This window comes from Loxodonta africana, unplaced genomic scaffold, assembly GCF_030014295.1.
Source record: "Loxodonta africana isolate mLoxAfr1 unplaced genomic scaffold, mLoxAfr1.hap2 scaffold_34, whole genome shotgun sequence".
Lineage (NCBI taxonomy): Eukaryota > Metazoa > Chordata > Mammalia > Proboscidea > Elephantidae > Loxodonta > Loxodonta africana.
Genome location: NW_026975055.1, coordinates 1,655,529 through 1,682,881, shown reverse-complemented (window position 1 = coordinate 1,682,881; position 27,353 = coordinate 1,655,529). Strand labels below are relative to the sequence as shown.

At 41.4% G+C, this 27,353-nt stretch overlaps 1 long non-coding RNA gene across 10 annotated transcripts in view; it reads left to right on the top strand.

The window, feature by feature from the left end:
* The window catches only part of LOC135229524 (uncharacterized), a 507,916-nt gene that overhangs the window by 18,088 nt on the left and 462,475 nt on the right, over positions 1-27,353 (top strand). For all 10 annotated transcript variants that reach the window (XR_010320217.1, XR_010320213.1, XR_010320210.1 and 7 more), the window contains one exon: positions 14,416-14,563. This is a non-coding gene — a long non-coding RNA (uncharacterized LOC135229524). The remainder of the gene's footprint in view (positions 1-14,415; positions 14,564-27,353) is intronic.

Sequence of the window (27,353 nt, the reverse complement as noted above, 5' to 3'; positions counted from 1 at the left end):
TAAGGCAGTTCTGCTGCTAACATACTCCCTCAGGTTTTGTGTATCTGGGCATGTCTTAATTTCACCTTCATTTTTGAAAGATAGTTTTGCTAGATATTGACATCTTGGTTCATAGTTTTGTTTCTGTATTTTTTTTCCAGTACCTTAAATACATCATTCGACTATTTTCTTGTCTCAATGGTTTCTGATGAAAAATCAACAGTTAAACTTGTTGAGACTCTCTTGTACATTAAAAAAAAAATTTTTTTGTACATTAGGGGTCACTTATCTGTCGCTGCTTTCAAGTTTCTATCTTCGTCTTTTGACATTTTGATTATGTCTGTCTGTGGATATCTATGTATTTACTGTCCTTTGAGTTTATTGAGCTTCTTGGATATCTAGGTGACATTTGGGAAACTTCCAGTCATTACATTTTTAAATATTCTTTCTGTCCTTTCATCTTTCTTTCCTTTCTGGGACTCCTTAATGAGTATGTTGGTATGCTTGATGTTGTCCCGCAGGTCCCTTAGGCTCTGTTCATTTTCTTCATTCTTTTTCCTTTATGCTCCTCAGTTAGAACAATTTCAGTTGTGCTTTTTCAAGTTTACATTTTCCTGCTTTCTTGCTCAAATCTGCTGTTGAGCTCCTCTAATGAAATTTTTATTTCAGCTATTCAACTTTTCAGCTCTATAATTTCTATTTGGTTCTTTTGTATAATATTTCTTTATTAATGTTTTCTACTTGTTCATACATTCTTCTCTTGGTTTCCTTTTTTTGTGTGTGTGTCTATGGTTTGTTTAGCTCTTTGAGGAAATTTAAGACAATTGGTTTAAAATCTTTGTCTAGTAATCCCAATATCTGTGTTTCCTTAGGGATGCTTTCTGTTCATTTCTCTTCTTTCTTTCTTCTTAACAAATGAACCATCCTTTTCTTTTTTCTTTTTATGACTTAGAATAGTGTGTTGCAAACTGGATATCTTAAATATTATAATGTAACTCTGGAAATCAGATTCCCTCCTGTCATTAGGGTTTGCTTTTTTTTTTTTTTTTTAATTGTTGAGGGCCAGTCATCCATTTGCTTAGTGATGTTTCCAAACTATTTCTGCAGAGATTGTATGTCTTCTCATGTGTGGACACTGAAGTTCTGTTCTGTTATCTCAGCAGTCAGTTCATGACCTGACAGTGCTTTCTTTAAATGCTTGTAGCCAAAAAGAAAAAGTAACATTATCCCAGTCTTTGCAGATTGGCTCTGAACTGGCGCGTTCTTTCAATGCTAAGCAAGAGTGCCTAAAACTCTGCCCTAGCCTTCACTTCCTGCCCCCATGGAGCCCAAAGATCAGCCAGAGGTGCAAGCCTAAAGCTTTGTCAGGATCTTTATGAGCATATCTTCATCCTTAGGCAAGAACATTGCACTTCAGATTCCTCAGTATATATGGTAGCCCTTCAAAGCCCTTAAACCACCAACCATTGTCCTCTCAGCCCTTTTTCCAAGCTTTTGGATGTCTCTGCTGTTTTCTCTGTCCTTCATCCTTTGACCCTGGAGGTAGGACCAATTCTTTTTAGCTTCGTACTTCTGAGTTTCCATCACATTATACATTTTTTCTTGTGTGCTGTTGAGTCAATTCTGACTCATAGTGAATATAGGATGGAGTAGAACTTCTCCAAAGGTTTCTAAGGCTGTAATCTTTATGGAAGGGAACGGTCATATCTTTCTCCTGTGGAGTAGTTGGTGGATCAAATCAAAAGGTTTAACAGCTGAGTGCTTAACCACTGCACTACTGGGGCTCCTTTTGACATCATGCATCATAATAGATTTTTAACACACCCCTCAGAAACATAGAAGTCCATAAATTATCAAGGATACAGAAGATTTAACATGTAAAAAAATACCAAATTGATATATGTGTATGTGTGTGTATTATCTAACCATGAAAGAATATACATTCATCTCATGCACATACATAGTGTGTATAAAAATTAACTGTATACTGTGTTATAAAGCAAGTCTCAACAAATTTCAAGAGTCTGCAATAACATAGAGGATACTATGTAAGTACACCATAATTAAAAAAAAAAAACCATCTTAGAAAATGAAAATACAAAATCTCCATTTTTTTTTATGTAAGTACACCATAATTAAAAAAAAAAAAAACATCTTAGAAAATGAAAATACAAAATCTCCATGTGCTCGGATATTTTAAAATACTATGAGTCAAAAAAGACATCATAATGAAAATTAGAATACATTTTGAAGTGAACAATTATGAACATAGTGCATATAAAAATTTGTGCAGTACAGACAATATAATATAGGAAACTTATAGCCTTAAAAATATAATTGGAAAGAACAAATCTTGAAAAATAAGTGAGTTAAACATCCATTCAAAATGTTGGGAAAAAACCAGAAACGAACATTCATAGGAATTTTTGTTTCTATTAATGATTGAATACATGCAACAGACGATCAACAAAGACTAAAGTTGATTCTTAGAAAATGCTAGTAAAATTGACAAACTTTAGGCAAGATTGATCAAGTGAAAAAGAATGAAGATATAAAAAACGAATATCAGGAATTAGAAAGAAAATGACTACAGATCTTGCAGAACATAAAGATAATGTGAGAATGTTATGAACCGTATTAGCCAATAAATTTGCAAATTTAGGTAAAGTAGGCAAACGTATCATACCATGTAAGTTAATAACAACGATTCAAGAAGAAACAGGAAGCAAAAGTAATTCCACAACTGTTAATAGAATTGAATTAGAGCTCAAACTATTCTCAAAAAGAAAACTTCATATCAGATGGCTTTTCCTGCAAATTCTGCCAAATATTCAAGAAATATTTCACAAATTCTTCAATATAAAATGAAATATATACCCAAACTCATTTTATAAAGCTTGTAGAATGAATATTGATACCAAAACCTGACAAGAGAAGCAGAAGATGGGAAAATTACAGGCCAATGTCACTGATGAACATAGATGCAAAATATAAAAATAAATAGGCAAAACAAATCCAGCAATACTCTAAAGAAGAATATATTATGACCAAGTTGGGTCTATCCCAAGAATTCAAGGTTAGTTTAACATTCGAAAATGAATCAGTATAATTTGCCATATGTACAGGAAAAATAAATGTGATTATATTAATAGGTGTAATAAAATAAGTATTTGATAACCTTCAGCATCCACTCATGTTTTTTAAAAGAACGTCTAGCATGCCATGAGACCAGAAGAACCAGAAGGTTCCCGGCTGCTGTCGCTGAACATTTTGATCAAAGAGTCCATAGAAAAGCCCTGATCAAAAGGGGGAAAATGCAGAACAGAATTTCAAATGAACCCTAGACTTTTTGGAGCCACTGAGGGTGAATGAACTCCTGAAACTATTGCCGTGAGATAATCTTTAAACATTACACCAAAAGCATTCCCTTGAATCATCTTAAAACCGAAGTATGAAAAAGAAAAAACCAAACTGTTGCTGTTGATTCCAACTCAGAGACTCTGTAAGACAGAATAGCACTGCCCCATAGAGTTTCCAAGCTGCAGGTGGTGGATTCAAACTGCTCTTCTTTTGCTTGGCTACCGTATCACTTAACCACTGTGCCATGAGGGCTCCAGAACATTAGCTTACTTAACTAATAAAAATGGTCTACCTTGAGCATATGCTCTTTTAAGAACTGTCTACATGGCATCAGATTGCCAACAGCTACTGAAAAGATTAGATAGGAACCTTAAGGAGCAGTGGGTTTATGTTAATGACAGAGGAACAACTCAGAAAAGGAGGGTAAGAATGGTTGCACAACTTCAAGAATGTAGCCAGTGTTATTAAATTGTACAGGTAGAAACTGTTGAGTTGGTGTATTTTTTGCTGCATATATTCTCAACCAGAAAAAATACAGGTAATAATTAACAAAAAATGTCAAGGAGAGCTAAATATTTTGAAAATAAGACAGAGTTGCATGTGAGGGAATGAGTGGGGTGAGCTGTTTTAGATTAATAGTAAAGGCTTCTGGGAGCAGGATATTTGAGGAGATAACTGACCTATATCAAAGGAGAGAATAGCTGTATGAAGTTCTGAAGGGAGGGATATTGCCAATAAAGGAAAGAGTTGTTTCTGAGGCCCTTAAATAACCAAGTGTTTTGGCACGTTTGAGGAAGCTCAGGAAAGAAGTCATGGCTAGTGTGGAGTGAACCGAGGGAAGACTGTTAGGAAATGAGGTTAGTATGGTGAGCAAGCCCCGCATCATGAAAGACCATGGGAAGGATTTGGGAATTTTTCCTAATTGCCATGAGAAGCCACTGAAATGATGCTGTTATGTAGATTGTAAGAGGGAAGATCGGTGCATAGAGTCCAGTTTTAACCAAGAGATGATGGTGGATGTAAGGTGGAGGTAGTGAGAAGTGGATAGAGTCAGGATTTATGTTAAGGTAGTGCCAAGAGTCCAGAATATGTCAATGGATTGGATGCAAGATTTGAATAAAGGAGAGAAATCAAGGATGATTTCTAGGTTTTTGTCCTGAACGACCCAGAGGATAGTGAGAACATTTGCTGAGATAAGGAAGACTGGGAGGTAGATAAGACACTTGGACGAAGAATTTTGTTTGAACCACATTAAGTTTGAGATGCCTAGTAGACATTCAAGGGGAGATGTGAGGTCAGCCATTGGTGAAGGAACAGGGCAGAGTATGTAAATGAGGGTATCCTAGGGCGCAGGTGGAATTGACTGCCATGAATTGGCTCAGATAACCTAGACAGTGAGAAGTGATGAGTGACGTTACTTAAACAGGGCATGGAAATCAATGAAAAAGGTGTGGGAATGGCAGGGAAGCTAAGGTAGAGAAGTTTCTCTCTCCCTAAACCTGATTAGCTGGATTTGAAGACATCATAAGTTCCTGTACGAGAAATATCCAGCAAATTACCAGTTGATTTAATAAATTGATAACAAAGTCCACCTTTCAGCCAAAGATTGAAAAGCAAACAAACCAATTGCCATCCAGTGAATTCTAACTCTTAGCAACCCTATAGGACTGAGTAGAACTACCCCATACGGTTTCTAAGGAGCAGCTGATGAATTCAAACTGCAGACCTTTTGGTTAGCAGCTTAGCTCTTACCCACTGGACCACCAGGACTCAGACCAAGAATAACACATGTGAGGAACTTACTCCTTAGTTCAATCAAGTATGTAGAAATTGAAATTTGTAATTTTGGAGATTCCCCTCTTTTTTTTTCGAAATGGGGGGCATTGAGATGGAGGATTTTCCTATGCCCACCATCCTAAGGGATTTAATTAACCCATAGTTGAGACATTGTAAACATTTGAAGAAATTATTACCTTTGAGAAATTTGAGGGTGAGTAGGCATATCACCTGGCACCTCTTAAACTCCTTTTAAAAACCTGACTTGAAGACTCACCTGCCTTTTTGAATAAGTGCCAGCTTGAATAGGCAGGGTTCAGGGAATTGCCAACCAAAGGTATGGTTTCTCCAGAGGCCTCCAAGGGGTGTAAAAGAAGAGCGGAGCCAGACCCCGTGCTTGGGACACACCCTTGGTATGAAATATTTGAGTGTGTGTGTGGTGAGGGAGCACTGGGTGTGGGAGAGTGGGGTGGGTGGGTAATAGGGAAATGCCTGGTTTTTTTTAAGAAACAGTTTTTTACTTTTTTTTTTTTTTTAATTACAATGAACAGTTCAGTGGAGACACATTCCTTATCTGCAGGGGCTAGTGGAAGTGCTGACAGCTGAGAATGTAGCCTGCTCCCCAAGTGCCAGTTGGCATTTTGGAGAGAAAACTTGATGTTTGGAGCACTGACTGGCCCTGCCCTTTCTAAATAATTAAGGGTGGTGGGGTGGTGGTAAGAGAAAGAGGATGGTCTATGAACACTGACCCTGGAAAATTAACTCCCGAGTGTGTGGGTTGTGGATAGCAGGAAAAGAACATCACCCGCAAATGGCAGCAGTGCCTTTATTTATTTATTTATGCTTCTTTTTAGTTCTGAGTTGTTTTTAAGCCACAAATTAATGGGGCCACCATGAGTTTTCAGAGAATGAGTTTTACAAAAATCTAAGTGTTTTAAATATTGCAAGGATTTACTTATATATGCTGTATATGAGAAAAGTCCTTCCAGTTATAGGGAGGAGAAAGAAAGTATATTCAGGAATTAAATTTTCACAGTTCTCTGAATTCTTATATTTCTCCTGTTGTCCATTTTTCTTTTTTTGTCCTTCATCCACCCCTTCCACCTTGACCCACTGTCTTCATCATCTAGTGCTGCCGTAACAGAAATACCATGAGTGGATGGCTTTAACCAAGAGAAATGTAATACCTCACATTGAAGTAGGCTAATAGTCCACATTCAAGGCATCAGCTCTAAGGGAAAGCTTTCTCTCTCTTTCGGCTCTGGAAGAAGGTCCTTGTCCTTAGCCTTCCCATGGTCAAGGAGCTTCTCAGGTGCAGGGACCTTGGGTCCAGAGGACATGCTCTGCTCCTGGTGCTGCTTTCTTGATAGTCTGAGGCCCCCAACTCTCTGCTTGCTTCCCTTTCGTTTTATCTCTGGAGAGATAAAAGGTGGTGCAGGCCACACCCCAGGGAAAGGTGACCTGAGTGAGGGTGGTGTTACAATCCCACCCTAATCCTCTTAAAGTAAAATTACAATCACAAAATGGAGGACAACTACACAATAGTGGGAATCATGGCCTAACCAAGTTGAGACACACATTTTTTAGGGTCATAATTCAATCCATGACACCCACCAAACCAAACTTGTCACCATCAGAGTTGATTCCAACTCATAGAGACCCTAGTTGATTCGAACTCATAGAGACCCTATAGCATAGAATAGAACTATTCCATAGAGTTTCCAAGGACTAGTTGGTGGATTCGAACTGCTGACCTTTTGGTTAGCAGCTGAGCTCTTAACCACTATGCCACCAGAGCTCCTCTTGATCCACAGTCCACCCTAATTCACCACTGTGTTAGAAACTAAGGTTTTGCTACTCTGAAATAAGAACCTTTTACTATACTTTTGTGTTGGTGGTTGCTTTTGGTACGTCTTTAAGCACTGAACAGTTACCTCATACCTGTTAAAAACCCATTGCCACTGCGTCTATTCCAACTCATAGTGGCCCTATAGGGCAGAGCAGAACTGTGCCATAGACTTTCCAAGGAGCGCCTTGTGGATTTGAACTGATGACCTTTTGGTTAGCAGCCGTAGCTCTTAAACAGTACACCACCAGCGTGGGAGGGGTTTAATTGATAACATGATGTCTGGGCTCCAAGGGAGATGGAATGGATGTGCAGGAGAAGGGCATGCAGAGTCTGCCTGTATAGTTCCCAGAACTCTGTTCAAGATCATAACACACCTCAGTAATCACTTGAATCTAAACATACAACTTTAACAGTTGATGTAAATGACTTTACACATGAATTTTGGAACTCAACTCTTTCTCAATGGAAGTTCCTTCAACCTAGCCGTTTGTTTGTATTCCCTTAATAATTATGAAAGCTAACAATTATTGTGTTCATTCTGTGTGTAAGGCCTTTTTCTAAGTGCCTTGTGTGTTTTATTTAACCTGCGTAAGAACCTTTTGCATAAGACCCATTTTAGAAATGGGAAACTGAGGCAGTGAGAGGTAAAGTAACGTGCCCAGATCACCCAGCTGATAAACTGAGTTAGGATTTAAACCCAGGCAGTTTGTTTCAGAATTTGCTTATGTAATCACTGTACATGACAGCAGTGAGCCCTAGTGGCTCTGTGGTTAAAGAACTTGGCTGCTAACTGAAAGGTCAGTGGTTCGAACCCACCAGCCTCTCTGTAGGAGACAGATGTGGCAGTCTGCTTCAGTGAAGACTTAGAGCCTTGGAAACCCTATGCGGCAGTTTTACTCTGTCCTTTGGGGTCACTGAGTTAGAATCGACTTGATGACAGTGGGTTTTGGCACATAATACTAATGTGCAGTGTATTCTGTATGCCGTGTATATGTTCAGAAACTAATTTTCCGAACATTTATGCCATATATAGATTACCAATCCAGTTTCCATTGTGTAGATTTTCACTCATGACGACCCCGTGAGTTTTCAGAGTAGGACTGCCCTCCATGCGGTTTTCAATAGCTGTGACTATTTGGAGGTAGATTGCCAGGCCTTTCTTCCAAGGCAACTCTGAGTGTATTTAAACTGCCAACCTTTCAGTTAGTAGCTGAGCACTTAACTCTTTGTGCCACCTAATACATATATATACTAGGAGGTTTTCCTCCTTATTTGTACTTTAATGTTTTTTAGACTCTTACGAATACTTGTTCCTGGCAGTGAACTAGATGCTAAAGAACAGAATAGGCACATGTAACCCTCTCTCACCTTCTCCCTCCCCTCTTCCACAGAGATGAAATGAAAAGGAATTAATGAAGACAGATCACTGGATTAGGGCCCATACTCCGGGCTATAACAGCATGGGGAGTTTCTCCTGTCACTTCAGTTCTTGTTCAGGAATTGGTACCTGCTTTTTGTGAATCACAAAGACCAGTGCTGTATATCAAGCCATTTAGATTTGGGGTATGGAGCAGTGATGTAAAAAAATTAAATTTTATTTTCAGAGATTTTTTCTATTAATTGTTTACATTTATTTTAATTGTGTATTCTAAAACCCCTACAAAAAGGCATGAAATAATTGTTTAAATTTTAATTCATATGGGTCAAAATGTATGTTAAACTACCTATCGTCACCTTCACAGTTGTCGTTATGTTTGAGCCAATTGTTGTGGCCACTTGTTACCAAGTATGACCTGCTTCTCCAGGGACTGATCTCTCCTGACAACATGTCCAAAATATGTGGGATGAAGCCTCGCCATTCTTGCTTCTAAGGAATATTCTGGCTGTACTTCTTTCAAGACAGATTTGTTCATTCTTTTGGCAGTCCGTGGTATATTCAATATTCTTTGCAAACACCGTAATTCAATGCCTTCAATTTTTCTTTGGTCTTCCTTATTCATTGCCCACCTTTCGTGTGCGTATGAGACGACTGAAAGCACCGTGGCTTGAGTCAGGCACACATTAGTTTTCAAGGTGACATCTGTACTTTTGAACACTTTAAGAGGCCTCTGGCAGCAGATTTGCCCAATGCAATGTGTCGTTTGATTTCTTGACTGCTGCTTCCGTGGGTGTTTATTGTGGATCCAAGTAAAAATGAAGCCCTTAATGACGTGAACATTTTCTCCGTTTATCATGATGTTGCTTATTGGTCCAGTTGTTAGGCTGTTAGTCTGTAGTCTTTGATCTTCAGCAGTAAATGCTTTAAGGCCTCTTCACTTTCAGCAAGCAAGATTGTATCATCTGCATATCTCAGGTTATTAATGAGTCTTCCTCCAATTCTGATGCCTTCTTCTTCAGACCAGCTTCTCAGATTATTTGCTCAGCATACAGGTTGAATACATATGGTGAAAGGATACAACGGTGATGCACACCTTTCTTGACTTTAAACCATGCTGTATTCCTTGTTCTGTTTAGATGACTGCCTCTTGTTCTATGTACAGGTTTCTCATAAAAACAGTTAAGTGTCCTGGAAATCTCATTCTTCCCCATGTTATCCATAATTTGTTATGAGCTGGAGTAGGTCTCAGAAATAATGTACCATTTCTTCCAGTTGGTTGTGCATGGCTGCCTACTTCCCTAGGTGGTAGCAGCTAAGGCCTGTCTCAGAAACACTCTCCTCCCCACTTAGCATGAGTTTTCACACTGCTCCATCTTCTTTCCCTTGTGTGTCTCCTGCCCTCCTCAGTGGCTGGGGAAAATGATAGTAGTCCACTGATGAGATTTATTCTTTTATTATACTTTATTTTATTATTTGTTTTTATAACATAGTTCTGTTAAAATCAAGGGTAATAAAAATGTTTGTATGATGGAAGTGGATAATCTCACCCACTGTGTCCATCTAAAGTTTCATGAGAAAACTGTGCCCACAACAGAGGGCTCCCACTCCTCTGGCTCACTGTATTTTCTCCTTGTTTATTTGCTCTTCCCTCTTTCCTGATGGATGCATGGAACCACTGAGCTTCAGGGCTCCACAATTCTGCTTTTCATACCAGTGTTACTGTAATCTTGGGTTCCTGGGCTGCCTTGCCACAGATTTACTCATTCTGTTTCTGTTAATTATTTCATTACTTAAAAATCTCTCATGAATTTTTCCAGAAGTACATTCTATTCCTCAAAAACTTGGAAGCAATGGGAAAGTATGCAAAAAAAAAACAAGAAAACATACGTAATGCATAGAATAAATTATTAACGTTCCGATATGTCTATTTTCTTGCTTATATTGGCATGTATGTGTATTAGAGTCTCTGGTTGATGCAAATGGTTAATATCTTGAGCTGCTGACAGAAAGTTGGAGTTCAGGTCCACCCAGAATTGCTATGAAAGAGAGGTCTGGCAGCCTACTTCCGAAAACTCAGCCATTGGAACCCCTATGGAGTACAGTTGTACTCTGGCACACTGGTGTCATCATGAATCAGAACTGACTCAGTGGCAACTGGTTTTATGTGTGTATTAGCACACACAGTTATGTATATTAACACAGATATTATATCCTGATATTTTCATTCAACATTAGTCTTTTCATGGTAATTTTTTTTGTTTTTTTTTAATGAGGGCATTAAATTACTTTATAATATTCTGTGTGCATGTAGTATATGTTTTTTAGCGATTTGACTATAGTTGCAATAATGTGCATGTTTCTAGTAATCTTTAAGCTATACTTACATCTTTTTAACATACATCTCTGCCATTAAATCTCTTTGTTTAAGTGTTGTTTAACACTCATTACGCCTAAGGGATGGTCTCAGAAGCAGCCCTGATCAATTTTTCTCCCTCTTACTCATGAAGCCCCTTAATGTATTTCAAGGTATCAACTACGAAGGATTTTACGTCCTTATCGTTTGTTTATTTTTCATTCAGTCAGTGTATTCCATGGGCCAGAAGTAGTCTATGTTATGCAGATACAGTGGTGAAAGGTACACACTGTCCCTGTCGTCATGAAGGGGACAACCCAGTGCAGGTGGGAGGAGCACTGGGGAAATGCAGCTGAGAGCAAGGACAGACAACCCTCCAGGAACCACACTGGACTTCAGAGAGGCTTGTTGGCTGCTGTTCACCTGGCAGGCTTCTAGATACCCGAGTACCCTTGGGCTTGGTGCCTACTCCTCTCTCTATTGACACCCTCCCTCTAGGATGCCTCAGTGAGTTTACTGCTGTCTATTTGTAGCTAAGGACGTGAGGTTTATACCTCCATCCATTCAAACTCCTCCTGGGTCCAGACTCATATATTCAAATGTCAGCCTAACTCTCTGTAATGACCTCTTTATGCATTATAATGATACATTCCTCATATGGCCATCATGAAAAGCAAACATGAAAGGAAAGCACAGGAGTGCCTGGCACCAGTGTAGGTACTCAATGAACATTAGCTGTTGGTATTATTCTTGACATCTCCGTGTGGGGTGAAGTTTTATTACCTGACATCTCCATGTGGGTATCTAACAGCTGCACCATGTTATCTAGGCTATGAAACAATTCTTGGTTCCAACCACCATTCCGTTCTTATCGATAAATTTCTCAAGGCTTCGGTGATGGGAGTGTGTGTTTTTCCACACAATGGACATGATTAGGAATGGTAGGCCAGGTCCTGCACAATAAATTGCTCCAACATTCCTATGGGTGACCATTGAGACAAGTTTCAGCCACTGAATGTAGCAAAGAATTGGAACTACTCTCAGCTGTTCATGTGACTACTCTCAATCCAGAATATCTGGTAAGTCGACTGTTAGGGATTGAATTGTGTCCCTCCAAAATGTATGTGGAAATCCTAACCCCTGTACCTGTAATTCTGACCTTGTTTGGAAATAAGGGGCCTGCTTTTATTATGTGAATGAGGTCATACCAATGTAGGGCGGGTCCTAAGCCTAACTCTTCTTAGTTATAAAAGGAGCAGAATACACACAGACACAAACGGGTGAAAAGGAAGACAGACAAAGAAGACAGATGCTTCTAGAAGGCCAGGAACACAAATGATTGCTGGCATCTACTAGAAGCTGAGGTAGACAAGGAAGGACCTCCCACTACAGCCATGCCCTGAATTCGAACTACTGCCTGCTAAACTGTGAGAAAATAAATTTCTGTCCTTTAAAAGCCATCCAGTTGTGTTATTTTTTGTTATGGAGGGACTAGGTAACTAACACACATACCCGTGCTTATAAGTTCAGCCCAGTGCAGAACAGTTTTCTTCCCTCCTTGGTCTAGCCCACCTGAACCTGCTCTTTCCCTATCAGTGTCCTTTGCTTTCACCTAAGAGCTATGACAGAGTCCGCTTGATGCTGACGCATTGAAATTTCAATTTATTTTTTATTTATGATTACTATTAATTCCAATATTTTCTACGGTTTTCAATGGAGACAGTCCTATAATCTATGAATAGCAGTTATACTTTTTTTGTATTAGCTTACACTTCCAGTGTTAAATGTTTAATAAAAATAATGATAGAAGCATCCTTATTTTATTGTTTATTAATTTTAAAGAGAATGTCCCACACGTCACCATGAACTATCATGCTAGTTGTAGTTTTCCACGTTCGGGAACTCCTTTTCTGTTCCATGTTTACTCCTAGTCCTTATCTCTCCGTGTGATTGGATTTTATCAACCTGCTTTGCCCCCATCTCTTGAGGTGAGCATATGTCTTCTCTTCTTTCACCTATGCATGTGGTGAATGAAATTACTAAATCTTTAATGTTCACTCAAATTTGTATGCCTACAATAAACCGCCTTGATCATGGCATGTTACGTGGTTTACCCTTTGCTGGATTTCCTTTGCTGGCATCTTGTGTAGGGTTTTGCATCTCAGTTACTGAGTGTGCTTGTCCTCTAACTCTTCTTCTACCTTCTTTCTCTAATTTGTTATCATTTTTAAACTAGCCATAAGGATCAAGTTAGGGGAGTGTCTCATGGTTTTCTAATCTCTGTTGACTATGTACTAGATTAAAATGACTGTTTCTTGCATGTTTGCTGGAACCTGACTGGAAACGATCTAGGTCTGCCATTTTCTTTGTAGGGAGATCTTGAACTACTGACCCATTTTATTTAGTGGTTAAAGGCCTCTTCTGGTGCTAATTTACTTGTAAAAAATTCTGATGCATGTTCTAGATTGCTCGAATCTCATCTTTAAATATTGATTATCAGGGCTTGTAGCCTCATGCAAGCCAATTAATCAATCCCAGATTTCCCCAAAGTCAGGCCCTGCAACGATTCCTGGTACCAAATTCCCTCATCTAAGACTTATTTGCAAAGAAAGAGACAACAGTATGCTATCTACGCAGTTGTGTATCCGCAGCCTTCTTGAGTCCATAACGTGAGGTTACAGTCTTCTAATACTTTTTTTGTAATTGTTCTCTTTCTTATTTTTTTTTTCCTTTTTTCACTGCCAATACCGCCCCCCCCCCCAGTCTAGTAGTTTTAAAGTTGTGCGTTTCAGGTTCAAGTCTGTAATCCAGCTGGGATTCTGTGTGTGCTGCATGTGTGCATCAAAAGAACACGCTTCTAGAAGCAGTAAGCAGGCAGTGGGACTGTTGGGTGGTTGGCGGGGCGGGGGGAGGGGAGCTGCTGCCCAGAGAGGGCGTCCGAGGGAGGCAGGAGATGCCGGGCTGCCCACTGCAAGCCTGCAGACTCCAAGGGGGCGGAACCTGCGTGCGCCATGAGCCTTTTGAGACAGGCCCTAGCCCGCCCAGCCGGGTGCTAACCTCGCACCCGCCAGGCTTGCGGGTTCCCCCAGGACTAGGGGAAGCCTGAGGCCAAGGAGGGCAAGACCTAGGGTCTGGACCTGGGAACTGGTTCTGCCACGTGTGATCGCAGCACTTATGCTGGGAAGGGGGGCAGGAAGCATATCGCAACGTGCGTCCGGACGATGACCCAGAAGGGCAGGAGTTGTGGTCACCCACGGACTCTGCGTCTGCATATGGACGCCCCCCCAGGGTGCAATTCCAGGAGCACAAGGCAAAGCCACAGAGGCCACAGTGCACCTCGCCGATGCTCCCCAGGGGCATTGCCCCAAATCTGGGAAACAGTCCCTCCTCTGGGCTAGGGACTTTGTTTCCTCCATTGTCATCACTGACTGTGAGCAGACTCTTGTCTAGGCAGACTAATGAGGAGTTATCAAAATGAGCTTAAAAGTCCGGATTTGAGTTAAGGATCATAAATTAACACAGAGAAATACGACTTTAGCAATAAGTGCCTGCTTGAAGCCCAAGTTGCCTGAAAACACGGAATTTCAGTCTTTCAGCTCCTCTCCTAATCTAGGGACTAAGAACTGGATCTCACTGGAGCTCAAAGATGTGGGGCACTGGAAATACTCCTGGGTCTGTCTGCTCATGGCTGATTGCCTGATTCCCAGTTTTATTATACAGCTTAAATACAGACCAGAAGAGGAGTTTGGGGCTTGACACCTGACATCTTAACACCAGTTCCTGTTTCTTGAGGAAGGAAGAGGTAAAATAAATCAGCGTTTACTGTTTCCTTCTCCATCCCCGGAAGTCCTGATGAAGACCCTCTCAGGTAAGGACTGGCAGGGAGTGGCTTGGTTTACTATTCAACTTTGTCCTTCAGTCACTTTGTTTATGTCCTGCATGTAAACTATTGTGCATTGAGAAGCATTCTAATTCTTGTGCAGAAGGACTAGACCTCCTGCAGAATGACTATATTGTGCCTCCCTCGGGCACCCCTGTCTGCGCAGCACCCCCCAACGCCAACTGCCCAACCGCCTCTCTCCTGGCATTCTGCTTCTAGAAGCATGTTCTTTTGATGCAGAGATGCAGCACACACAGAGTCCCAGCTGGATTACAGACTTGAACCTGAAGACCTTATGCAGAATGACTATTTATGAACCACTAAGCTCAGTACTAAAGCAGGTACTTACCCCTCAGAGAAGGCCCTGGGGGAGGTTGACACCTGCATTCCCCAGCGCTCCTGCTGCTCTAGAAGTGCCTGAAATGCCTCTCTGGGAAAGGCCTTCAGAGTAGTAGGCTCATGGCCCAGGTGGGAATTCAGGCCTATTTTTCTGTTAGAACATCTCATTTCGCTCTGAAAATATTATTATCCAGTTTATTCACCAGGCATGAGTACAGACATCTCATATTTTCAAAATTAACCCCATTCTCTAATACTAATTTGCCACCAAGAGTATATTCCAAAGTTTTTCCAATAGGCTAGAAAGTCTTTGCAAAGAGGGGAGTCCTGCGCCATGTTGTGCAGTGACAACAGGGTTAGCATAATATGTTTACCCAGATACCTACCACTTTTTTTTTATTTTTTATTGTGCTTTATTTGAAACTTTACAGAGCAAATTACTTTCTTGTTCAACCATTTATACACAATTGTTTTGTGACATTGGTTGCAATATTCATGATGTGTCAATATTGTCCTCTCCTGTGCTCCAGTTCCCCGTTTCCATCCACCATGATTCCTGTTCCGTCCTGCCCTCTTTTCAGTGCTTTTGGGCTGGTTTTGTACTTTTGGTCTCATACACATGATTGAACTAAGAAACACTTTCTTCACGTGTGTTATTGTTTGTTTTATAGACCTGTCTAATCTTTGGTGGAGGGCGAACTTCCGAAGATACTTTCCACTTTGTTGCTTGCCATAATTGCTGAAATTCCAAGCCTGCCACCTGAAGAACTTCCTTTAGTGTTTCATTTAGAACAAGTCTGGTGGCGATGAATTCTCTTAAGCGTCTTTCACCTGAGAATGTCAATATTTTTCCTTTACTCATGAAGGAAATAACAGCCTATAGAACACTGGGTTAATGTTTCTTTTCTTTCAGTGTTGAAAAAATGTTGTTTTCACAGCCTTTTGGCCTCCATGGCTTCTGATGATGAATACAGAGTCATTCCAATTGTTTCTCCTGTGTGAGATGAGTTGTTTTCTCTCTAGCTTCTTTGAAGATATTTTCTTGGTCCTTGTTATTCCACAATTGACAATGAGGCATTTGGGCGTAAAATTATGTGAGTTTAACTTGTTGGAGTTTGCATAGCTTCTTGAATCTGTAAGTTTATGTCTTTCAACAAATTGGGAAAGTGTTGAGCCAGTATTTCTTCAGATACTTTTTTCTACACCACATATTTTCTCTACACCGTATGGAATTCCAATTAATAAATGTTAGATATTTTTGAATTTTTTTGAGGCTCTGTTCATTTTTTTTCAATATTTGTTCTCTGTTTTCAGATTGGATATTTTCAATTGAACTGTTTTCATCTCACTGATCCTTTTGTCTGTCAACAGCATTCCGCTGTAGAGCTGATCAAGTGAATTTTTTATCTCTATTTTTCTGTTTTTCCTGTCTAAAATTTTCATTTGTGAATGGTTTCTATGTATTTTTCTATTTTTCTAAGTTGTGCCTGTTACTTCTTTGAGCATGGTTAAAGTAGCTTTTTAAAGTTTTTGTCTGTGATTCCAAGACTGTGTCTTACTTCAATCTTACAGAAAATGTCGATGTTGTTTGTTTTAGGAATCACTTGACCCAGTTATGTTCAGGCTGCAGGTTCTTTCCCAACTTCTGTGTGCTGTGGCTCAGATGTCAGTTCAGATTTTGAAGACTTTGCAGTGATATTTGGATGTAATCTATGGGAGTGTCACTCAGTCTGGGACCTTGTTGGTGTTCTAACCCATAATGCAGTTCTCAAAGGATTGATCTACTTCTTAGGGTCAGAGCAAAGCATATGCAACTGTGGGAGTGGGGAGGGGTATGAAAAACAACTTTATGGTATCCCTCTCTTGAGCCGCCTGGTCTCTGTCTCTCTGAGGCTCTCTGATGTCTGAGCAGCTACCTTCCTGGTCCACTGGCAAGAATGTTGGGGCTTTAATCTCTTCATTCTGCTGCGCAATTAAGTGACTGGGTCTGCGTATGAGGCCAAATAATGGTAAGATGGAGAAAATGTAACAGAGATTCCTGTACATTATTTGGTCCTTATATACTTAGGTCAGAGAGAAGGCACACTGTTTCGGGTGATACTTTGAAACAGGTATGGAGAAAAAGGCATTAACAGGTCGATAGCTGCATACTCGGTGTTACGGATTAAACTCTGTCTTCCCAAAATGTATATATCAGCTTGACTAGGCCATGCTTCTCAGTATTGTGCGATTATCCACCATTTTGTCAGCTGATGTGATTTTCCAATGTATTGTAAATCATACCTCTATGATGTTAATGATCGAGGATTTGAAGCAGTTATGTTAAGGAGGCAGGGCTCAGTCTACAAGATTAAGTTGTGTTTTAAGTCAATCTCTTTTGAGATATAAAAGAGAAAAGAGCAGAGAGACAGGGGGACCTCAGTACCACCAAGAAAGAAGTGTCAGGAGCAGTGCATCCTTTGGACCTAGGATCCCTGTGCTGAGAACCTTCTTGTCCAGGGGAAGATTGGTGACAAAGACCTTCCCCTAGGAGTGACAGAGAGAAAAAGCCTTCCCCTGGAGTTGGCACCCTGAATTTGGACTTATAGCCTTCTAGACTGTGAGGGAATAATTTTCTTTGTTAAAGTCATCCGTTTGTGGTGTTTCTGTTACAGGAGCACTGGATATCTAAGACGCTAGGTACCAGGAGATGTACATTTCCCAGCTCTTTCACTCCCAGGGACACTATGACTAAGTAGCCAATGCCATAAATCCATGCGAGCAGACTGTTCTGATTACTGCTTTGACTCTACTGTCTGTTATGGTAACCACACCCACCTTGTCTTTGTTGATTGAGTGCTACCATTTGGCTGCTACCACCATGGGGTCCAGTCAACTACATTGTAGTCAGGTGTCTTAATTCAGTTAGGGCAGTTCTCACTGTGGACTCTTACTTACATAAAATAGCAACCACAGAAGTCTTCAATAATGCTGGGGCTTGCTTCCCAAATTTGTACCTTACTGCTATGGTAAAAAGAGAGCCCTCTGGGCACTCCGTGTGTGGGTCTGTGGGTCCAGCCTAATAAATCCATTCTAACATGCCAATTTCCCTCAGCCTTTGGATACCTTCTCCTACAGTATACAATGGCAGATCTGCCATTTCCACTTGATTTATTTTAGGCCACCACTTAATCCATGCTTCAGTAAACCAGCCAAATAAACTATGAGATCCTTTTCTAACCTCTCAAGCTGAAACACTGAGTGAAGAATCTATGCTTCCTGGGCCTATATCAATAAACTCAGACTAATCCACCTTTATGTTGCTTGCACCGTTATCCCACACCCATAATAGCCATTCCCACACATATTCACCAGGTTTCTGTATGTATATATTAGAAAAATCAAGCAGTTCTTTTGGAGTTTAGCATAGCTTTTCCTGGGTCACACTTCATAGCTCACCTTTTGGGGCTTGTTGGGACTGAAGCCTAGGTATAGGTCTAGAAGGAAAAATGGGCAGTGGCAGTGGGATGTTCAGCCGTGTCTTATAAGGCATCTGCCTAAGGTGATGCCCCAGGCAATGCCCCAGACACCACCCCAGGAGACAACTCAAACAAGACACTTCAGGCACAGCTGGGGTAATCTCATCAGATGGAGGTGGAAGGGATAATTGTTTTACTGGGAAGGGTGCCTTAGCAGGCAAAGTTAGAGAATCTCTTCAGATGGAGTAAGAGGTCTGGTTCTGTTAGGAAGAGCGATTCAACAGAAATTGGAGGTTCATTGTCCCCCACTTCCTGACTATCTGCCCATATGTCCTCATCCCAAGTTTCAGGATCCCATTTCTTCCCAATCAGTGCCCTTACTTTAACTTCAGAAACCATTTGAGGTTGGATATTCAACTGGCGCTTTAATTCAGTCACTCTTATGATAAGAATCTGAGTTTATTTTTGGCAGCATTAGCCTTGTTACTATAAGAAATACGGTTTTCTTTCTGGGCACAAGTGGCAGCTTTCAGGTCTTGTATGTGGTGCTTGAGCTTTGAGTCCTTTTCTTTCATTCACCAGTGTGGCTAGCAAAAGCAGGACCAACCAAGCAGCTTCCTTATTATTCTTATTCTGACAAAATTATAGAAAAGTATCAAATATGTAATCAGGCAGAGCCTTGTCTCTCACAAATATTTGATCCAGTGGTAGTAGTATTTTGCGTATTTCTATTGTCACCTCCCACCATGGATTAGCAATAGCCTGTTTACTACTGGAGGCAGTCATCAGTGCCTTTAAGATTAGCCAGACTTGAGAATCAATTCAGAAAACTCGTCCTTAAGATTTGGTTCCTCTGGAACCACTGTAGGTACCAAATATCTTAGCCTGGGATCTCTAGAGATGCAAAACTGGTGAACAGAATATATATATACACACATATATATGAAAAAAAAAAAAGAGTGTGTGTATATATATACGTGTGTGTATATATATATATATATAAATTTTTTTTTTTTTATATGGAAACCCTAGTCGCATAATGGTTAATAGCTATAGCTGCTAACCAAAAGGTTAGCATTTCGAATCCACCAGGCGCTCCTTGGGAACTCTGTGGGCCAGTTCTGCTCTGTCCTGTAGGGTCACTATGAGTTGGAACCGACTCGACGGCAATGGGTATACACACACACACACACACACACACACACACACACATATGCTTACATATGTTAGTTGTGGCTCTTAGAGGCCATCGATCCTGTGTAAAACAGAATGAAACACTGCCTGATCCTGAACCATCCTCACAATCATTGCCATGTTTGAGCCCATTCTTGCAGCCATTGTGTCAGTTCATGTTGTTGAGCGCCTTCCTCTTTTTTTCTGACCCTCAGCTTTTCCAAGCATGATGAGCCTCTCCTGGGACAGGTCCCTCCTGAAAATATGTCCAAGGCACGTGAGACGAAGTCTCGCCATCCTTGCTTCTAAGGTGCATTCTGGGTGTACTTCTTCCCAGATGGATTTGTTTATTCTTCTGGCAGTCCATGGTATATTCAGTATTCTTTGCCAACACCATATTTTAAATGAATCAGTTCTTTGGTTTTCCGTATTCATTGTCTAACTTGCTCAAGCATGTGAGGTGATAGAAAATATCATGGCTTTGCTCAGGCACACCTTAGTCCTCAAAGTGACATCTTTCCTTCACAACACTTTAAGGAGGTCTTTTGCAATAGATTTGCCCAATGCAATACATTGTTTGAATTCTTGACTGCTGCTTCTGTGGGCATTGATTATGGATTCAAGTTAAATGAAATGCTTGATGACTTCAGCATTTTCCCTATTTATCATGGTGTTGCTTACTGGTCCAGTTGTGAGAATTTTTGTTTTCTTTATGTTGAGGTGTAATCCATACTGAAGGCTGTAGTGGTTGCTCTTCATCAGTAACTGCTTCAAGTCCTCTTTACTTTCAGCAAGCAAGGTCGTATCAGCTCCATATCATAGGTTGTTAGTGAATCTTTCTCCAAAACTAATGCCATGTTCTTCTTCTTACAGACCAGCTTCTCAGATTATTTGCTCAGCATACAGATTGAGTAAGTATGGTGAAAGGATACCGCCATGACACACAACTTTCTGATTTTAAACCACACGGTATCCCCTTGCCCTACTCAAATGACTGCCTCTTGGTCTACGTAGATATTCCGCATGACTACAGTTAAGTGTTCTGGAATTCCCATTCTTTGGTAAGCTATTCAATTTGTCATGAGCCACACAGTTGAGTGTGCTTGTATAGTAAACAAAAATAGGTAAACATCTTAGTGATAGTCTCTACTTTCAGCCAAGATCCATCAGACATCAGAAATGATAACCCACGTTCCATGTCTTCCTCTGAATCCAGCTTGAATTTTTGGTAGTTCCCTGTCTGTGTACTGCTGCAACTGTTTTTAAATTATATTCAGCAAAATTTTTCTTGCATGTAATGTTAATGACATTGCTCGATAAGTTCCGCATTCCGTTGGACCACCTCTCTTTGGAATGGGCACACATATAGATCTCTTTCAGTCATTTGGTCAGGTAGCTGTCTTCCAAATATATTGGAATAGACAAGTGAGCACCTCCAGCACTGCGTCCGTGTGTTGAAACATCTCATTTGGTACGCCATCAATTCCTGGAGCCACGTTTTTTGCCAATGGCTTCAGTGCAGCTTGGAGTTCTTCCTTCAGTACCATCAGCTCTTGATCCTATGCTACCTCCTGAAATGGTTGAACGTCGACCAATTGTTTTTGGTGTATTGAGTCTGTGTATTCCTTCCATCTACTTTTGATGTTTCCTGTGTTGTTCGATATTTTGCCCATAGAATCCTTCAGTATTGCACCTAGAGGCTTGAATATTTCCTTCAGTTCTTTCAGCTTGAGAAATGCCAGGTGTTTTCTTCCCTTTTGGTTTTCTAACTCCAGATCTGTTCACATTATATTATCATACTTTGTCTTCTCCAGCTTCCCTTTCAGGTATTCTATTGAGCTCTTTTACTTTATTTTTCCTTCCATTCTCTTTAGCTACTGTACATTCAAGAGCAAGATTCAGAGTCTCTTGTGACATCCTCTTTGGTCTTTGCTTTCTTTCCTGTCTTTCTAATGACTGTTTTTTTCATATATGATGTCCTTGCTATCATCCCACAACTAATCTGGTCTTCGATCATTAGTGTGCAGTGCATCAAATCTATTCTTGAGATGCTCTCTAAATTCAGGTTTGATATACTCAAGGGCATACTTTGACTCATGGACTTGTTTTAATTTTCTTCAGCTTCAACTTGAACGTGAATATGAGCAACTGATCATCTGTTCTGCAGTCAGCCCCTGGCCTGATTCTGACTCATGATATTGACCAAGTGAAGAGTGATTCAGAGAAAAACATGGGTAGAGTGTGACCTAATTTCCATAAAAACAAAGAAATGAATGTACTTACATGTGTCCCGGCAAAAAGAAGTGTGTAAAAGGGTACATATGTATCTTTGGACACTGGACACTTCAGGGGAGCAGGTACAATATACTTATGTGGGGATGGCTCTTATTAAAACTTCTATATACAAATCTCTATTGTTAAATGTGTTATAAGAATGTAAAAGCTTTTAAAGTTTAATAACATCATACGTGTATGTGTGTGTATTTGAAACTTTTTTTTTTTTTTACTATTTTATATATGTGTTTTTTAGTTATCTAGTTTTTTTTTTAGTGTGGCGATAGCAGAGATACCACAAGTGGATGGCTTTAACAAACAGAAACTTATTCTCTCACAGTTTAAGAAGCAACAAGTTTGAAGTCAGGGCACCAGGTCTAGGAGAAAGCTTTCTCTCTTTGTGGCTCTGGGGGAAGGTCCTTGTCATCTATCTTCCCCTGGCCTAGGAAATTCTCAGCGTGTGGACACTGGGTCAAAAAGACGTGCTCCACTCCAGACACTTCTTCCTTGGTGGTATGAGGTCCCTCTCATTTCCGCTCACTCTTCTCTTTGTATCTCAAAAGAGACTGACTCAAGACTCACCCTAATCCTGTAGATTGTGTCCTCCCTCATTAACCTAACTGTCTCTAATCCCGCCTTATTAACATCACAGAGGTTAGAATTTACAACACATAAGTAATTACATCAGATCACAAAATGCAGGACAACCACACAATACTGGGAATCATGGTCTGGCCAGGTGGGCACACATTTGGGGGGACACTATTCAATCCATAACAATAGAGAAAACACTGTCTTCAATGCCAGATTCAGAGACTTTTATCCATCTATGAAGGGCAAACACAGAAATTGAACAAAATTCAGACCAGCGAATTATTGCTTGCTCTTGTAACTAATGACTTCTTCTGGTCTCTGTACCTGGAAACGGCCAAAACGAATTCTGTGAGGATTAATTCAGTTATTGCTAAAACATCTACTGCATTTACATGTCTACAGATAAGGAAGAATGCTGGACACCATGTGTGATTCATTAAGTAACACAGGGACTATTAGACTGTTGTTCTCCTTCTCTGATATGCCACTATCACCTTCTCCCCTTGTTGCTCTCCTGAAAAACCCACACTTGTATATTCTAGGCTTTTTTCCAGGATTGAATTTGCAGGAAGTTGAAGATATATCTTTGAAAGATAAAAAAGACTTTGGCCACATTGTCTTTAGACAGTCAAACTTCCCAGCCAGCCTCTGTGCAGGATGGGAATTCACAATCCCTCCTACTCAGTACCTCTGAGCAGGACAGGATTTCTGTTTCATTATCAGGAGACTGTGGAATTCACCCCTCTTCAGAAAACTTACTTTCCTTTGCCTCAAACTGTCCCTCTCAGGATCTGTCACGGTCACTCTGAGAAATTCACATGGGCAGCCTGTATGGAAGTGCCCATCCTAGAGACCCTGCCCTCCCTTCCTTGCTCCGTAGGGCTTCCTCTGACACTTGGGGTCACATCTCCCAGGGAGTACATACCTCTGGCACTTCCAGGGATTCCCAGGCCCTGGGATACTGTGGATGGGACTTGGAACTCAATCTCTTTCTTCCCATCCTCACCTTTGGTTATCTGTGTTCTGTCTTCACCAGATTTAGGAGGCCTTGTCTTCTCTTTGCTCATTTCATTTCAGTCAGGCTTTTCTATTCCAACTCTCTGATCTCAGGACAGATCAGGTTAGACCACAGAAAAGAGAAAGACCAAGCAAACATCACTGATCTGTGCAGAAGCTGCTGGGAAGGGATTCGATTCTCATTGGTTTAGGGTTTTATGCCCACTGCTCACCGGCAGGCAGGTTCCCCCCAGAGTCTGGGTTCTGTCTGGTACCTTGTACTACAAAGAACTCAGTGACCAGCCCACCTTCACAATCACACCTCCCTTAGAGCTACCTTTGCAGAGGCTCTTTCTCAGACTTCCATGTCCCACTGAAATCCCATTTCTCTTCCCTTACAAACATTGTGCTCATTCTCAGGGCCCCGAGACCTTATCTGCAGGTGAGTCTTGTCCTCTTCTCTCCTTGGCTTTTGAGTGGACCTCATGTCTTCAGACAGCTATCCTGGGGCTTCTTCCACCCTGGTGCTCTGGGGCTGGATCTCTCCATGTACTAGAGGGGGTGTGGAAGGGGCACAAGGCTAAAAGGATGGATCTTCCAGGTGAGGTGGGTTTAAGAAGCCTGAATGAAGTTCTTCCCTGAAGGGTGCATATTTTGCAGTCCACACATCCTGCTTCTCTCAGTCTGAGAGTCCTAGCATGTCTTCATGTGCTTTCTCCTTTGACTTTGAGGCCATGCCTGCACCCTCTGCAGCCAGGTCTCCCACATGTGTAGCAGCACCAGTAGGTGTGGTAGCCTCTTCAGCCCCTGTCTCCTCCTCCATATGCTCCTGGAGATACCTGGCTCTTCTTGCCAGGACTCCAGGATGCTGACCAGGAACTCAGTGTTGGTTAGACTGAGGGCAGCCAAATCACAACCATGCCTCCTGTGGGTGGGGGGGGGCGGGGGGCAGGGCTTGAATATGTCAGCATAAGGGTCAGTATTTTTCTGAGTATGAGGGAATGATTGGCGAGTTAAGGAAGAAAGAGAAGGAGTTTGGGAGGGGAATGTAAGCTCCAGTGACAGACAGAAGATGGGGTGGGGGATCTCTCAAAGGGTATTAGAGGCCAGTCAGAAAAGCAGGAAGCAGCAGGAAGCAGGGTCAGTGGAGGGCAGCACTGGGTGGAGGAGGACAGCAGAGGTAATAGTAGTGGGGAGGGGAACAAAACTGGCCTGAAAAGAGTGATACATGACTGATCCTAGATGAAGCTCAGGTTGAGAAAAGTAGGAAAATAAAAAATTCTATCCTGTAGCCATGTTTGTGGTTAGGGGTTGTTAGGCTCTTGAGGGAGGTGGGCAGGAGACACAGGAGGGGAAGGGGAGTTCCTGGATCTAGGGAGGAGTCTACAGCCCTTCTTCTGCCCTCAATGATATGGGTTCTGGGCTGTTCAACCTACTACTCCCAGAACCTCCTGAATAATTTCCTTAGTTCTTCACATGGTATATTAATTCCATCTCAGTAGAAAATATAATAATGAAGTACGCTTCTTCCTACCCACCCTTTCCACCATCCTATACTCTCTGCCCCAGTTGCCCACTGGCTTCCTTCCCTTCCATCATGTTCAGATCCAGAACAAAAGAGTGCCTTGTCTGCAGCTATTCTGGAAAGCTCTCAAACTTACAATTGAATTCTTTTGTTTCATCCCTCATTTATTCCTACATTTCTTATTGACAAAATAAACTTTGGTTAATTATCTACTAAATGACAGAAAGTGCTTTCTCAGGAGAATCTTCCTTATGACCTTATCCATTCATCCCAAATCCTTCGTCTTGTCCTACCATGGCTCTCTTTTCTGGTGGAAGTCAGACCTTTTGTTCTGTAGCACTCATCAATCTGGGTCGATTTTTCCTCATCTTTATCTACAGTCTTAGAGAAAGGCCTTTTCCTCGTGTATCACTGTTTCATCCTGCCTGGGTGAAGATGTCCAAACATAATGGTCTCTGAAGGACATTTATCCCTTCTCCCAGCAGGACCCTTTGATAACCTGGGGACTCTGGCTTGCTCCTGAATTTCCTTGATTCAGTAGCTAAGGTTTCTCTCCCACAAGAACTGAGATCGGCACCCTTTTCAAAAAGCAGCTGAGATCTGAGTTAGCACCAAGGCTTCCGTAATCCTGTGTGACATCATTGCTGACAGTGCTGAGTTCCATGGGCCCAGTTTGAAGCTAAACAGGGCAACCAGAAAAACATGAAACTGTCAGGTAGGCACTTGAGAAGTGCTAGTGCCAATGTGGGAAGAAGGAGATTAGATACTAAAAATGAATTGCAACTTTTCCGTGCCGTGTAAGGGGTTACTATCCCCTGGTGGGTAAAGAGAGCACAGGGAATGATAACAGTATAATGGGCAGCTGCTTTCTCCCAGTCCTCTCATTTGACTCTGTTGGAATCATGTCTCTCCAGCTCTGGTTATAAAATGTCCACTCTGAGCCCCTCTTAGGTCTCCTTAGCCTCTGAGGCTTCACACAGGCTCTGCTCTCTGACTAGGAGATGTTCTCTCCCTTCCCGTCTGCTGGCCTACTCTCCCTGGTGAAGCGTGAAGGTGAAGAAAACTGTCCCCATTGGAAAGATTAGGCTCATGACTTCACCAAGAAGCCCTAAGACTCAGGAGTTTTGTGGTCAGTCAGAATGGGAAGTTTGGGAGTTGACTTGGGGAACTGCTTTTGTTTAGGAGGCCATTTAGAAGAGAAAGCAGCAAATGGGGAGACCATTTGAGGAGGAAATTAAGAAGGTTGGGGTGGTGATGAGGAAGGAGGAGTCTTCTCCAAGGAAAATAAAAGTTTCCACATGGGGATGGTAGGGGCTTGTTTTGTGTGACCCCAAAGGAGAGAAGAGGCAGGAATGGTAGGGAAACAATAGAACAAAAGATAATCTGTGCCTGTTCACAAATGTAACAAATGCCCCAGTGTTTTCAGCCTGTTTCCTCAGACTTTTCTCATCAAGCCATCCCTCCCCTTTTACTGAAGCCTCTGGAAAATACCTGAGGCTTCCTGGATGCTCGGCCTTTTTTCACCCCTTAACTATTCAGTCATATTCCCAACTTGGTTCAGGCATCACTTCCTGGTTGTAGTCTTGCCTGAATCTTCTCCTGGTAGATGAGTCCACTTCTTGCTCTGTACTCCATTGTACCCAGGAAACCCTTTACTGCAGCATAAAACACAATTGCATTTACTACACATTCTTCCTCTCTCTGTGCCCACGCCTTCTATGAGACTCCAGAGCACCTTTCATTAGCAGTAGGAGTCTTCTTCTACCTGTTGAAGGCCGACCTTACGGTTGCTTCAGCCATTGAAATAGTAGCAGAGATGATACAAGGAGAGAATTGAAAAGATTTTACATTGAGTCTTGCCCTTTTGTTGCTCTTAAACCCTGAGAACCTGTGGGAGTGACCCCAGGCCAGCCTGCTGAATGATGAGGGACCATTGGAAAGAGGATCCAGCGGTTTCCCTGAGTTGATTTTATGAAACTGGCTCGCAGGTGACCTGGAATCAAATTGTAGGCACATGAGTAAGCCCTGCTGTGAGCCGCTGTGGCTGGCCCAGATCAGAAGAACCCCAAATTGACAACCTGAAAAATTGTGAGCTTAGTAAATGGTTGTTTTTTTAAGACACTACCTTTTGGAGTCATTTGTTACACAGCAATACGTGACTGATACACCTGTTAACTTGGCCGTTTCTCTCACCAGGCAGTGAGGCAGCTTCTGTAAGTCATTTCATCACTAAGAGCATCTGGCCTAGGGTCTGACATGTAGCTGTTTATACAGGAAATCTTTGTTGACTTAATGCATGAATGAGTAATACGAATTTTATGTGCGAGTCTGCACAAAATCATGTATGAATAAAAGCATGATTTTTTAAAAAATAAAATGAATTGAGGCTCAGAACTACCTGCTTACAAAATTGAGGGGA